The 14936-nt window shown below is 40.4% G+C and overlaps 1 protein-coding gene and 1 long non-coding RNA gene across 14 annotated transcripts in view; one reads left to right on the plus strand and one right to left on the minus strand.

Moving 5' to 3' along the window:
- CHLSN (cholesin) overlaps positions 1 to 14936 on the minus strand; it is a 129007-nt gene that overhangs the window by 92256 nt on the left and 21815 nt on the right. For 2 of the 13 annotated variants that reach the window (XM_074598745.1, XM_074598747.1), the window contains 2 exons: positions 3719 to 3947; positions 1828 to 2032 (listed from right to left, as the gene is read on the minus strand). The exons of 9 other annotated variants lie outside the window; for them this stretch is intronic. The gene's annotated coding sequence lies outside the window, so the exon portion shown is untranslated. Of the gene's footprint in view, positions 1 to 1827; positions 2033 to 3718; positions 3948 to 8668; positions 8831 to 14936 lie in introns of those variants that run through there. 2 more of the 13 variants (XM_074598753.1, XM_074598746.1) reach the window with 1 other exon arrangement.
- LOC141747875 (uncharacterized) lies at positions 1372 to 11729 on the plus strand. Its single transcript, XR_012588839.1, has 3 exons — positions 1372 to 1595; positions 8309 to 9235; positions 10034 to 11729. It is a non-coding gene; the product is annotated as an uncharacterized LOC141747875 (long non-coding RNA).

Below are 14936 nucleotides of genomic sequence, written 5' to 3' on the forward strand. Positions count from 1 at the left end.
CGATTACAACGCGTATCTTTTCTTTACCCTTCTTAACTATGAGAAGTTAATACCAATAAAATAAACCTGGATTTGGGTACAGCTCAAAGGCAAACGCTATATACAAATCACCTACACGTCACAGCCAGCTTTACGCAAGTTTTTCAGTAACAATTTGGAGGAACTACTGTGAATGGAAGGGAAACAGTCTACCCAGTCCAACAAACTACTATGCTAAGATGGTCAAAACCAAAGTCAGTATGGGACATTTGGAATACCACGTGTGAGCTCATTGGAAGCAGATTTCGAGCTGCTGTGGAGCACAGCTACTGCACAAAGAACAGGAACGTTCACCTGGGAGCTGAAGTGTCTCCGGGCTCGGCAGCATCCCTGTGCCCTCCATACGCATCCCTAGTTTCAAAGCAGCATTTGGAGCAGTAGTGCCAACCGTCAAGTGGAAATGTAGACCTAGCGCTGAAATATTTTCTCCAGGTAACCCACAAATCCAATTTTGAAACCTAGATTTGTACACATTTGTCTCATTTCACTTCTTTAAAGTGTTTTGGCTCTTTCCACATTTTTCAACAAAGCTTGTTAAAGCACAACAAGGACGATGCCCTGAAAACGGAGAGCACCGATCTAACACTGGTCACAAATTATCTTCTCAACCTCTGAAAGCCACCGCAGATTATTAAAAGATTACAATAAAAACATTCTTTCCCATGTGCCGGTATGAGAAAACATGACGCTACCAATGTATTCCAGAGAGCAAGGCTGCACGCACTAGAAAAACCGTGAGCCAACCCTGTCTTGCTCATGTACATTTGAGGTTTTAAGAACACTATTAAACACAGTCATTAAGACGACTGATGGTGAGCCAGACCCAAAACATACTACAGACTCAAAATCCTGTCTTTTAACACCTCACGGTCATTGCAGAGCATCTGGAAAAATAATTTATTGCATGTGTACAATACTGGGAGTGTTCCAAGAGCCGGGACCATGGAAAAATAGAAATACACCCTATTTTTAAGAAGGGATCTTAATATTTTTGACAGGCACTACTTTCGTGTCGAGTTTTTGTCTTGTTAAGCAAGGGGCCTTGTTTGGTATTTATTCAACAGGCTTTTCCTTTTCTAGACCTCTAGCACTTAAAACAGCACACGAGAAAAAAAATGTAATTGCGAAGGCTGGCCAATACGCGTAGGATTACTTCATGAACAGGGAAAAAAAAAAGCCACTGGATGGCCTCACATACTTAGAAATGGCTGGGACAAACACTACTTTTCTGTTCTAAAATATCTCCCGGCAGAGGATAATTTGAACTTTAAAGTCACATGATGAAACCATAGGTTTGCTAAACATGCAACGTGTATGGGTTGAATGACTTAACCCAAGTTCCCGTTTCCTTCACAGAACTGTGTGTTTTTGCAGTGAGCAAGCGTCTGCATTTTTCATCGCCTTGTACAGCGGCTAAAGAAGTTATTCTAACATAGACACCCTGCTTTCTACATAAATAAAAAGGGCTATATCCTCCAAACAATAACTATAATTCATCTGACTATCCACAGTGGAAGTCTCAGCCAGTGGTATCTGTGGGGCATTTTCTTGAAAAGGTAAGTGCTTTATGTTACTTTGAATATGCAATGTTTTATTCATCGCAAGAGCCTCAAACTGTGAAGCTGCAATTATAATTTAACGGGTTTAGTTTTCCCTTCTTTAACAACGTTTGAACTCCGCAAGGTAAAATACTTTATCTGGGAAACATCCTTAGAAAGCTGAAGTTTATTATAAAGCCGGGCATTAAATAGAGTAAATGTAAAGACTGTTTTCCAGTAAGTACTTAACTGCCATGGAACGGCTGCTGGCTACATGATGAAATACTGCTCCGTGGTCTGGGCAAAAGACTCCAGCCACCGCCTCAGAGCGGTCTCTTAAAGGATGGACATTGTTGGATAACGCTGACCACACCGCAAGTATTTGTATAGGACAGGAAACACGTCAGCGATGCTGCTCAGGGATTTTGTTCAGTTACTGCCAATTCATTTATATTCTGGAAAAGTGAAAATAAAAGCTTTCGGTTTCTCAGAAACTGATAATTTTTCAGAAGTTAAGGGTGGGATTTCTTTAATATTTACAACCTCAAATACTTGCCCAAAATTCCAAGTAGAAATGTGGACATTACAAGAAAAACAAATATGGTATTTTACATTTCAGCCTTTCATATACTGCTACCTGCCCCCATCTTTTAACTTTCAGACCTAGTACGAACAGGAAGGACAAGTTCACGTATCTATTAACGCCCCAACCCCCAAATTACGTGCAGTGTTGTCACGGGCCGATGCAGGACGTGCCCACCGAGAGCTGAGTTTCACAAGGAATATTAGGTGTATTGCTTTATGAGTGGATGAAAGAATATTTTCCTTCTAACGGCTGGTGACAGAGCGCAGAAAGCCTGCCCTGCCAAAGCTTTTCTAGAGGAAGAATGCTGGCTGCCAGGGAGAAACTCCCCGGTTTAGGAGCTCTTCTTTCTAGACTCTAAATAAACAAGTGTCTTTGAAACCAAGCTGTCCATTTGTAAAAGTTAACCATCAAGGCGGGGACAGGGGACCAAAAAAAATGAGATCTCAGAGACTGGGTCCTTTCTGTACTCAAAGTAGCCTTGTCACAACTCGCTATTTTTAAACTGCCTTCTGAACACTGTGCCCATTTCCTCAGCTCCAGCTGTTGGAAGTGAAGGATAACATATTCGCTTCAGAAAGTAAAAAAAAAAAAAAAAATCAAACGTATTTGCTTTAATTGCTGACCCAAAAGGCAGAGTGGGTGAGTGGGGAAACCAGGCCGGAAGAAGAAAAAAAAAAAACAAACAACAAAAAAAATAAGAAAAAAGCGAGGCCACATGGAGTTTTCACAACATGCGAATGATGGTCAATTAAAACAAAGTGAGGGCGAGCAGAGGTAAAGAAGGGACAAAATATGACAATACAGGGAAGATAATGCAAGTAGCATATTGCAAATTTCCCTCATTAATTAATCTTAGGAGAAACAGGAATAAGCCTGGCTTCTGCCACGGCTTCAATGTACGGGAGCTCTGACACACTATATATTACTGTCTGTTACCTGTGAGTAAACAGAAATAACAAAGTCACTTTACATCATAGTATGTTGTGAGAAAAGAAATAAAACTAACTCAGGTCTCGAGGTGTTTTCACCCTAAGTTGACAGATTCCACTAAAAGAGTAAAGGACTCTGGGCCCCCACCAAGCTGAGCATAACCATTACATGCATTTCGAAATAAAACTCATGTCCCTGCAAGTAAATCCAAGAACCAGACAAGGACTGAGGGAACACCAGATTTTCTTACAGCAGAAGAAAGTGACATAATAAATTCCTTCTTTTTTTTTTTTTAATGATGGAAACTCAAAGTATTTTGGCAAAAAATGTGGTCAGCTGCATGGAGATTCTGAAATAAAAGATGTGAGAAATAAACCACCCTCCCGTGCTCTGCTGCTCCCGTGGATCAGATCTTTCTATTTCAAATTAAATTAGTATTACCAAAAGTCTATAAAAATTTGCAAATATGTTCAACTTACTACAGCAAAAGTTGTGAACTTCATCCCATTATTATTCTAAGCATACATTTACTTTAGTGCAAGGAATGAACTTACTGCTTTGGGAATGTTTTAAACCTGTAAAGGCTTACAATTTTTAAGAGTTGTTTTACATGACAGATGAGCACCTTGCGGTCATAAGGCTCTCCAAAGCTCTCCGTTCAGATGTAAACACACGCACAGAGAGGTTCCGCCACCTGCGACCGTACCCAACCCATCAGCTGCAGAGACTGCGAGGGAGTCACGCTTTTCTGACAGGGTCCAATCTATAACCTCAGCCAGAAAACCCTCATGCAGCAACTTCATGAGGTGTAGATCTTGTAGAGTGCTATATATCCTCAAATTTCACCAAAATAGCTATGAAGAGAAAAAATTTTGAAAAAAAAAAATTAGATTGTAGGATAAGGTCCTAAGTCAGAAATATCTATCTAGGTGTGACCATGTTAGAGAAGAACATACACGTATTAGCTTGTACGAAGAATCAGGAATATTTGGTTGCAGCCACCTGCACACACCAGCCTTTCCTACCACAATCTGAACACAAACTTGCGATTTGCTCTCTTAAATACTTACTTAGTGAGACACTAGTACCAAATAAGAGAAGTCTGACATTATCATTGTGATTTTTTAATATTTTTTTTTTTTAAAGCAGAATAAAAACTTCTAGGAATAACTGGGGGGGGCACGGAATTACTATCTACAGCATTAATGTTAATCTTATTCGCCAAACCAAGAATATTTCAGAATAAACTACAAACTGCTAGCAGATATTTCTTCTTCTGTGACGAAAGCTTTATTGAATTCAAGCAAGCATTGCGCTCATAGTGACTAACCACAGCAAAGCTCTGAACAGCTGGTTGTTTTGGTGAAGTTTTGTTTGTGTGGGTAATCCTAAAGTGATATTCTAGAAGTTCCCTTTAAAACAGCACACCTAGGAATTTTTCCCTAAGTCGGAATTTTAATACTTGCACTGATTATAATTATACATATATAGTTGCGTTGTTATTTCCCCCCAAGTAGGTTAGTTCTGGATTGAATGGAGTATTTTGTTTACTTTAAATTCCTCTGGCAGATGAGGTCCGTTAAGAGACACACACCTGTTAGCGTCACAATGTCTAGGTGGAGAGTAAGAGTGATATCATCATTATTATTTAACAGTAATCTTAAATAATGCTTTGTGGTTATAAACGAGAGTTGCAACCCAAGTGAAACTATTTCAGGCATTCATCTTGGCACCACCGACAAACGAGGCCTAAGCACACGGGCAGCCTCTCTGCAATAGCACGCTGGTGCGCCGTTAAACTCCCACCACACACAAACCGGTGGGTACAGAAAGAGGAAACCAAGATGATGCACGTTCCTACGCACTAAGTTGCAGCTACCGGAGTATGCTGCATTAAGTCTAATGTTCCTGACTTTGTCTTAAAAACTCCAAGCGTAGCTAAATAAAATAAAAAATCCCTTGCCGTGGCCAAAGGCCAGCCCCGAGTCAGTACCAAGGCCAGATCCTGAGCAAATTCAACCGAATTCCGGCATCTTGTTTTTCCTGTCATTCGATGTAAGGCCATATCATTTCCTGTGAAACCAAAACTATGGCCTGTGTTTCCTTTGTGGTTATGTTACTGTAAAAGTTGAATGTTGCTAAGCTGTTCTGAGATTCTCTGCAAAGACAGCGAGCATGGTTGATTGGCCCATGGTGTAAAAGCTGAGAAGATAACGGAGACCTTCACAGTGCCAGAATGAAATTTAAGTGTTCAGCCCTTTAAAAGGCCTGATGGGACTAGAAGGTAACATTGGTGGAAGAGCTCAAGATGTAAATATTTCTTAACCTCTTCAAACTACCCTGTGGGATAACAACAAGCTTTCTGCAGACGCTCAAGCAGTTCCACATCTCTTTCTCTATCCGTCACAAAGTACCTGACCTTCACCAGATTAAGCTTCAAATCCCTTTTCTAATAGAAGGTCAAAATATGACCCGTTTCCTTCATTCTTGAGATTTCTCCTGAGTATTTGAAGAATACTTTGATGAATCGTAGAAGTTAGAATTTCATGGTCTTTAGATCTCCAGAAAATAATGAAGATGAATCAAAGCAGCAGAAGGAAGCAAGTCTGTCGGTCTCCATGGCCAAGCTGACCGAATAGCACAGTAGATCACTTTCAGCCAGGGAGCCAAAGGGAAGCAAATAACATCGTTGCTACTTACTTAATGAAACATTTTCTAGCTTTCTCCCGCCCCTCCGCCAGTGCTTCCGTATTAAGCATGGAATTTAATTCAGAAATCAGAGTGATCAGCTGTGTTTCAAAAGAGATACTTTGAAATTAAAATCTAGAAGGGAGAAATCGCTAGTATGAAGAAATACAAAAGCCCAACCAGTTGACTACAGTTGTAAGGTTTTGTGTGTGTGGTTTGGTTTGTTGGGATTTTTTCTTTTAAATTATTCCCACGCTTCAGTTTGAGCACTTCAGTACAAACTTAAGTCCTTCTCCATGGTTCATATTAAAAATCAGCAAAAAGAAACAAAAGCTCCACTGCGCGCATTGAAGATACACTTCCTCAATTAACAAGACAACAATATTTCCTCCCAACGCCTATCATTTCTGATACGATTTTCACTCCATTTTTCTTAAGATTGTTCATATTTAACAATCTATTTTTAAGCTTCGACTCTTAACTTGCTTCAGAGACTTCCACCAGTTTTGTCCATCCGTGCTGTCCTACCTGGCGTGCCCCAGCTCCGAGGGGAGAACTCAGGCAGAGCCCCACCAGCCCCAACCGCGAATTCACCTCTAACCACTGCTCCTTCCTGCAGTGGGACCTCTCCAAAAATCACCTTTTCTAGAAAGGAAGAAACTCTGCCTTTAAAAGGGGACAAAGAACACCGCTGAATCAAAACATAACTCCACGGTTTTATATAAATGAAATTATAATTACGTAAGATTATATACACACTTAATCAAAGCCTCTTTGATAAGTCAACTTTTCTAATTAAAACCAGTATTAGAATTCCAATTTTGAGGAGAGATTAGAAATATCAGAAATATGAAGTAGTGTCAGAGGTAACAACCATAAATGAACTGTCAAACAGTATTAAGACACTGACTTATCTATAATGAACACTGCTTAAAAACATTAATGCATCTTTATGAACTTTTACCAATTTAAAGTTACTTTCACTTTAAGAGTTAACATCACTAGAATCCCCTTCCGGGAAATGCGTTATGTACAACTGAGTGTATCGCTCTTGGTACTAATATGACAGTATAGAGACCTCTCCGAGGAGAGCTCCACTGTCCTGTCTTTACCAGAGGTACCGTCTATGGAGGTGGCTTCTGCAGACCCGCTGTGCATACAACAGAACGAAGTAAAAACACCCAGTTCTAATCTAGCACAAAATTGAAATCCTTGTGAATAAAGAAGGATTTATTTTTTTCCCCAGGAAACAACACTCTACACTGTAAAAATGCCTATATGTTTAACTTCTTCCAGTACTAAGGACGATGATTTATCAGACATTCAAAATTCATTAGGAATAGTGAGTTCATTACCTTATGTTTAAAAATATTTATCCTTTGTAACTAAAAAAAAGTATGTTATTCTCTGCATCGGTACAAGGTACACAGAAATTTCCTTTTAGAAATCGAGTTAATTATGCTTTTAGGCACTCTGTAAACCTTATATATCCGTATCTATTGCACTCAGTTTTTCATGAGTACATATTATGTTCTCCTACAAAGCTTTTTTGGCTTAAAAAGGATCCTCCAAACATTTATATGGTAGCAGAATTATTATATCAACATATCATAGAGTCATTACAGCTAACAGCCTATCCATATTACTCCCTATTTTCGGGAATTTATAACTCATCTGTAAAAAAATGTTCCTCGCTAAAACTTTATCAATAGGCTTATAATGCACCAGTAATCATTTTCTCGAATTTCAGCATGCAGAAAAGCATTATTTTTTGCAGTTTCATGCAACAGCCACATCTAAAAATGACAGTATTATTAATGTATAAAGATGGTTTAGTATGAAAGCAGTTTGTTCATAACAGTCCTTAAACATTCCCATTAATTTTATAGGGGCTCCTCAGTACAGGCTGCAGTTATGAAAGGCTTTTTTTCATAAGAGAAAGGAAGCAGAACTAAAACAAAGAAAGGAATGTGCCTCTTGCCTCGCATTGTGATTATCTCTGCACTTTCCTCAGTATGCGGTGTCAGCCCTGAGACTGTCAGCTGGGTCCAAATTATAGACAATTCCCACCCTTGCGACCGCACAGTGAAGCTATTTTGTGGCTGGAGCTGCAACCCACACGCTGGAGCTGCCCTTTTTTGGCAAGATGGAGAGGAAAAGCGGCTCCACCTAATCCTGGCGCCAACTCCTTCCTCGCCCGCCAAGGGCCAGCTCTCCCCTCCATCCCACGGCCGACACGAGAACGCGCCAAGTCCCGGCTGCAGGAACATCCCGTTGGCATCAAGGGGGGAAGAGGGCTAGTGGTGAGAGCAGGAACCACACAAAAAAAATAAAAAGGCATATTTTCCCTGGCTAAAAATATTACGCAAATTTGCTTGAAATTAATATAGGAACACAAAATCCACCCAAAAAGTGACCGCATTTATTCTGAACAAATGGTTCACACCGCACGTAATATTTAACGTGCAAACTAGAGACGTTACAAACTGTACTTTAAAACCTGTTTCACCTTCCTTTTCCATTTCAGTTTCAAACCCCACTGAACGGGAAGCAAGCACAGTCGGAAAGAAGGATGACTTCCCACAACATGACGTGGATCAGCTACCCAAGCAAGAACCTGGATTTCTCCTCCCCAGAAGAAATCGAAGCCATCATAGCCTCTCAAAACATCATCTCCAGACTTATGCACTGTTACATCGCCTTTTTCGTACCAGCAGGATTAATAGCTGGCATATGCATTTTGATCATTTTCATAAAGAATTATTTGCAATACAAAGCCATAGAAAATTTAGACTTATTTCTTTTACACTTCACCATCAGCAATATTATAATGATTTTTTTATCGTTTACTGTCATAACCAGACCTGACTACTTAAAAGCAACCCACCTCGCGTGTAACGTTCTGTCGTTTTTTTTCAACTTCAGTTATTTCAATTCTCAGTATGTTTTGATTTTGACGCTTCTCGTACTATTACTCGAGAGATTTCCACCGAGGACTGCTCTCGGCAACGGAACCCACAGACCCATGTTGTGTGTTGGATTTGTACTTGTATCTGCCTTCTGTTTGTCGCTGACTGGGGCGGTGCTGGTTGGCACAGATAACTATCACTCGGAAACATATTGCCAGTTAGACCCATTATTTGCATGGCCTGAGTACGAGATCATTAAATTCACCTTTGGATTTGGAATCCCATCGTTTCTTCAGATACTCTGTTTTACTGTTCTCCTCGTTAAAGAAGCACCAGCTGATGCTCCAGCCTTACACCAGCACATTCGTACTTACCCCGCTGCCTACATTATAAACATAACAATATTTATATGCCGCCTATTTTATAACGTTATGATTCTCTTCAGGACAATGCTCAAATTACAGAAGAGCATTGGAACGCCCAACAATGAGCTTGTGATGAATATTGCAGAGATAGTGTTGTTCTGTGAGAGCTGTGCCAGTTTGGTATGTATACTTTGTTTTCATAAACCATGCAGGGACGAAATACTTCAACTCATACGCAACTGCCGAAGGGGAAACGCTGCCAGCAATCACCTTGAAATACCAGTCACAATCACCACCCACGAAAGTGGGTCTCAGTAATACCCGCTGCTCTGGAGAACTGTCAATTCGCTTCACTTCTGTAGCTTGTTTGTGGGTTCTGGTTTGGTTTTTTCCTTCTTCAAAAGAGGATAATTGTTCCTTCTTTAGAACCCAAACCTGGGCTATCTTACAACTAGCAGTACTGGAAGAAAAAAGGTATTTAGTTTTAGTATTTGCAGTTATCTATGAGAAAACATGTAGGGTCTGGGGTTGTTGGAGAGTTTTTTCATATATATATATATACACATATAAATTGCCTATTTTCTGCAAGTGTTACTTCAAAACCAAGTAGAAAGAACTAAGTAGCCATAGAAGTGCGCTCTTGTAATAATATCAATGCCCTGGCAAAGATGCAAACAAAACCACAGCAGAAAACAACTTTGAACACGGGTAAAAATCTGCAGCCAAAGCCTTCTCTCAGGTATGCTTCCTCTTTTGACTTCTTACCCTACAAGCTACTTATTTTTATAACATTGGTAAATTCCAGTAGCAGCAAGAGTGAAGTATGGCTTAGGAATCCATTATAACCTTGAAATAGTATGTGATACTATAAATCTACTGTAGTACTTGTTTATATTATATATATACCCACACACACAAACTGAGCATTTCTTCCCTTTTTCCATTTTCCTTCTATATTTTTTCGTTGGAACCCTTAAGGTTTTTGTCTGAATCCTTCTGCCAAAAAAAAATTTCAAATTAATGGAAACGCTGGTCCATAAAGGAAAGCCTCGAGTCCTTTGTGAGGCACCGAACTGGAAAGATCAACAGGATGGCTAATTAAAACTTTGTGCAAGAATGAAAGCTTTTTGTTAATGCACTCTCAGCGTCAGCTTTGCATTAAGACTTACAGCAATTATTGATTTAAGCCATTCTTGATGAGTTTGTTCAGAAGTATGAAGTCGCATGCCTTGCAGGAGTCACATTCAATAACACGCTAACTGAAAAAAGAGAAAAACCAGCCCAGAACAGTGTAACTGAGGCAAACAAAAGCAGAGCCCCAGTTCCAAACTGAAACCAGGGCTCCGCCGGAGACAAGATCGGAGCATTATACATTTAGATGAGAATTCATGGGTAAGTGGTGCAAAATAGGGAAGAAAATCTGAATTGGAGAATCAACCAGCTGTGTGCAGGAGTTCGGCTGGAGCCCTGCAGAATCAGTAGCCGATGCAGGCTGAGACGTAGGTGCAAAGTTTGAAATTCTCGCTTTGAGCACATCGTTACTATCACCGAATTTGCCCAGGAGCCATCTTACACATTTGGCTTCGGTTTCAGCTTTTCCTCTCATAGAGGTGGAGAGAACAGAAACAAAAGGGAAGGCACAAAATTGTAGTAGATCTTGGATAAAAACGTAGACTTCGACTGCAAAGCTGTAAGAATACAGTGCTGTGATGAGGAAGGCTCAAGTGACCTGAAGGGTTCAGAGAAAAGCCACCTTGACGCTTAAAGATGTGCCTTCACATGACACCCAGATGCTAACAGAACGGAAAGATTGTTTTGCAGTTGGGTGCTTTGGAAGGTCTTCCTGAGGGGGTCCCGATTTGCGTGGAGAGCTGGTGCAAACCAGCACAGGGCTGCCTGAGACAGAGAACAGTGAGCACGGATGGATCAAGAGGAACGCCTTCCGCAAAACAACAGCCAAGTGCATAAATGGGAGAATAAAGGACATTTGTTCAACAATAATACAGTATATAGATCTAGTATCTACATCTATGGATCTAGTCTTAGACATCCACGTCCTGAAATTTATGGACGATGACTGTATCACATGCGAATAAAGGGTAATACGTACTGTCACTACGACCACATTTCTGCAAGACGTAAAAACCAACTGGTAAGATGTCTGCACTGTGTTATGTCAGCCTGTTTTCCCATTCAATTTTATTCTGCTGCCAGCATGAGCAGATGGATAATTAAAGAACACTACATATAAACAGACCATTATAGAACCTGATCAGAAAGGAATTACATCGATAAGAATCATCTCTTTGAAAACAAGAGCCAACTTCAGACTCATGAAAGGATTTCTCAGCTGGCATCAGAGGTTTTGGTTTGCACCTGAGAAGGGGGAGATTAAGCAACACAGACAGAAGATCAGCCCTGCAGAAAGAAGTTTGAAGAGTTGAGTTGTAAGAGCTGTACGTCAGTGAAAAAGCTGACAGACTGAGTGCAGGAGTATGTCAGGAGATGCAAGCTGTTCATCCCAATTCAGACAGAATATCATCGGTTCAGCTGCGCCATGGATAAGTAGGTTATTTGCTAGTACGGGAATTATGCACAAAGGATTCTACTTTATTCACTGCTTCCATATATTTTATATTTGAGGATGAAAGAATAAATACTGTGTTGTTTCTGACTCCTGAGTTACTGTTAAAGGTGCCTAAAAGAAAATCTGGTCAGTAAATGTTGGCTCTATGTAGTTAATGTTGGCTGGGACCTGGAAACTGGTCTAACGGTGAGGAAATCACAATAATGTACCTATAAGGAGCCTTAAGGTTCCACATGGAACCATCCACAGGAAAGATGCTTCACAATACTCTCAGCAAGGTACATAGCTAGAGCAGACCCATAACCAAATGTCTCAGAGAAATAAAACCTGTAGACTTAGGATTTGGGAACGAGCATGTCTTGACAAGAATGAACCACTGCGTATAAATCACAGTACTCCCAGGTATAGCTCCTGGCTGTCATCTGTGAATGAACGTGCTCCACTCTCCTCCCTGTCCACAGCTACTGTTGGGGGGAAAAACAGAGTATTTTCTGGACGGCTGGTTATATTGTCATACAGGAATCTCTACGTACAATGAAAAGACTTTGTAAATGAATAGGAGCAAACAAAGGTAAACAGGAGAGAAGAGGTTGAAAAAAATGCAGAATAATAATTCAAATAGTTAAGAATATAACTTACAGCCATACAGAAATGCTTTGTTAAATCATTCTTGATAAAGTTACTCATCGCTTACGTTAAAATTCAGGACAATGAACGTGCAGTCCTAGAGAATAATCTACTTTCATCCAGCTAGAATATGAGGGCAAACACCCCTATGTGCAACAGGGGAAGGGACAGAAACAGTCCCCAAAAGGCATTCCAAAATAGTCTGATACGAGGGAGAAAAGAGCAGCTTTGGCTAAGATTAAAAGTAAAAAATTTTAAGTGATTAATAATTTGAAGTGTATTTTTAAGAACCAAATAAAATCTCCCCACTCGGAGACATTTTTTCCCCCCATACCAGAACACTTACTTCTGTCAGGCTTCACCTAGTTCTGAACAGTATGTTCCAGAAGAAACAGAGCATATATTTTCATAGGCATGCTGACAAAAATTAACTAAAGGAATATACTGGAAAATTCAAAGAGGAATATTTTATTTCTGTACTGGTAACATTCATATCTTTCTAAGGCTTTGGCCCGCTTTTGAGAAAACCCTTCCATTCAGTAAAAGAAGAGAAACGAGCAGGCTGCTGGAGCTTAAGCATGAATTTCTGAGTCGATAACATGTTTTGGAAAAGAACATGCAGGGACTAAGGACTCATCTTTGCCAAACCAGCTGGCTCAAATTTGATCTGATCCCACTGCAAAACAACATCCGAGCTAAAGAGGGACTGCATTTGCACACTTGGATCATAGCTCGAGCTGCTACACCCCTCCGTGTATTACTAAGCCCGGCCTTAGTTACGTTCCAATTTCAAACTTACAGACCCTGAAAGGGCTACAGCATTCTTTACCTTGATTTTGAGGTCGTTGCAGAAGATTTGGGGTAGGGTGAAAGCTCAAACAATTCAGCCAAAATAGTACTGTGTATGATGTTTACATCATATACATTGCACAACAAATTGATTCGCTAATTGACTGGAATGAGAGAATGCGTTTTACTTCCACAGTACGCGTGTGCAGCAAAGGACTGCCAGATCGAACTACTAGAGTAAAAAAGGATTGATGCTTTACAAATTTTTTAATCACACTTGGATAGAGCCTGAAATCCTATAATGAATCATCTTTCAGTATACAACATTTTGTGGTCCAATGCTGTAAAATTTTAATATTATCCTCCAAAAGATTTGCAATATACACTCAAAAAAACAAAAACAAAAAAAGGTTTTACCAGAATAGCTTGAATAGGTACAGGTGTTGTGCCTACAAAAGAAAAGGCTGAACTTTAAAAATCATTTTTAGTAAGAAAAAAAAAAAGCATTCTCAGAATTATTGGCAACTGAAAAGCCTAAACACACAAAACACACTCTTGTCCAAGGCTTGCTGCGGGCACAGCACACAATTGATCCCAACTCAAATTAAGTTTGATTATTCGCAAGAAGGGAAAGCTCCTGAGGCTGGCCAGGATCAGGCAGGAGGGTGCTCTAGAACAGGGGACTGTTCAAACGTGTCGTTCAGTGGCTGAACGACGTCAGTCAGTGTTTGTGCTACCAGGAAGATGAGAGAGAATCTGGAGGAGATCAATCTCCGTGCAGAACTTCATGAAGATTACAACAGCATCTGTATTTCCTCTGGAGATAACTTCAGTAGAGATTCTTACACAAATCTTATTTCTTCTGCATATGGTTATACGACACTGTAAATATTCTAATGCTATTTTAATTTATTCTTCCTTCTCCCTTCCATGCAGTACAGTACGTGAGTTTTTTCCAGCTTTACGCACCCTGGCCCTGACCAAACTTCTCCAGGACTCAGCCCAAAGCACTTCCACAGCTCTGACAGAGCGCACCAGCCCTTCCATCCTGCAGGGCTCAGCCCCTTCCCCTGCGGCTGGAGAGGCTGCCCTGCCGCGGTGGCTCAGCAGCTGGGACACACGCCGCCTCTCAGGTTGTCCCCTCCTGTACTCACACCTCCCAATTGCTTCCTCCTCAGCTGTCACCTTTCTGCAGCGCGATAGCAGACGCATATGTTGAAGTCTGCTAAATTACACAGAATATCTTCTATTGTACCTCACTTTAAGCCCCCGGTGCACCTAAGTACATCATAGCCAATTACACCAGCGTTCTTTAAAGACTCAATAGTGTTAGACACGTTTATTGAGATATATACAGTGTTTCAGAAGTTGACCGCTACAGGTTTGAAAAGAAACTGGAAGGAAAACTTTAAATGCTGGATTATTGAGGTCTGACATTACACAAACACTACCAACACCAGTCGCTTTCCCACATGTCTCAGTGCCCACCAAGACAAGGAAGGAGAGGTGGAACTGTAATACTGAACACTGTCACGACGGTGACTAAGTACGGATCAGTAAGGCACTCCCTATGGAGTCCCATGGAGTATCAGCAACTGACAGGGAAAAAGGGTACAACGCTCAGCAGCTGCTAAAATTAGTTTTAGACATTTTATGGAATATGGAAGCGAGGAACAGTGAGATTAAGATAGACTGATCAGTTACAATAATTTGCCTGCATAAACAAGAGCCTGAAGATGTTGTCATCTGCTTTAGGAAACAGGATTCAGAGAATTCACATGATCATCTCATAAAATATTTAGTGAAATACAGAACTCACTAATTACAATATAATAACACAATATAATAATACTAGATTTAGCCTCTTATGCTTCCTAG

This window comes from Larus michahellis, chromosome 8 (genome assembly GCF_964199755.1).
Source record: "Larus michahellis chromosome 8, bLarMic1.1, whole genome shotgun sequence".
Taxonomy (NCBI): domain Eukaryota; kingdom Metazoa; phylum Chordata; class Aves; order Charadriiformes; family Laridae; genus Larus; species Larus michahellis.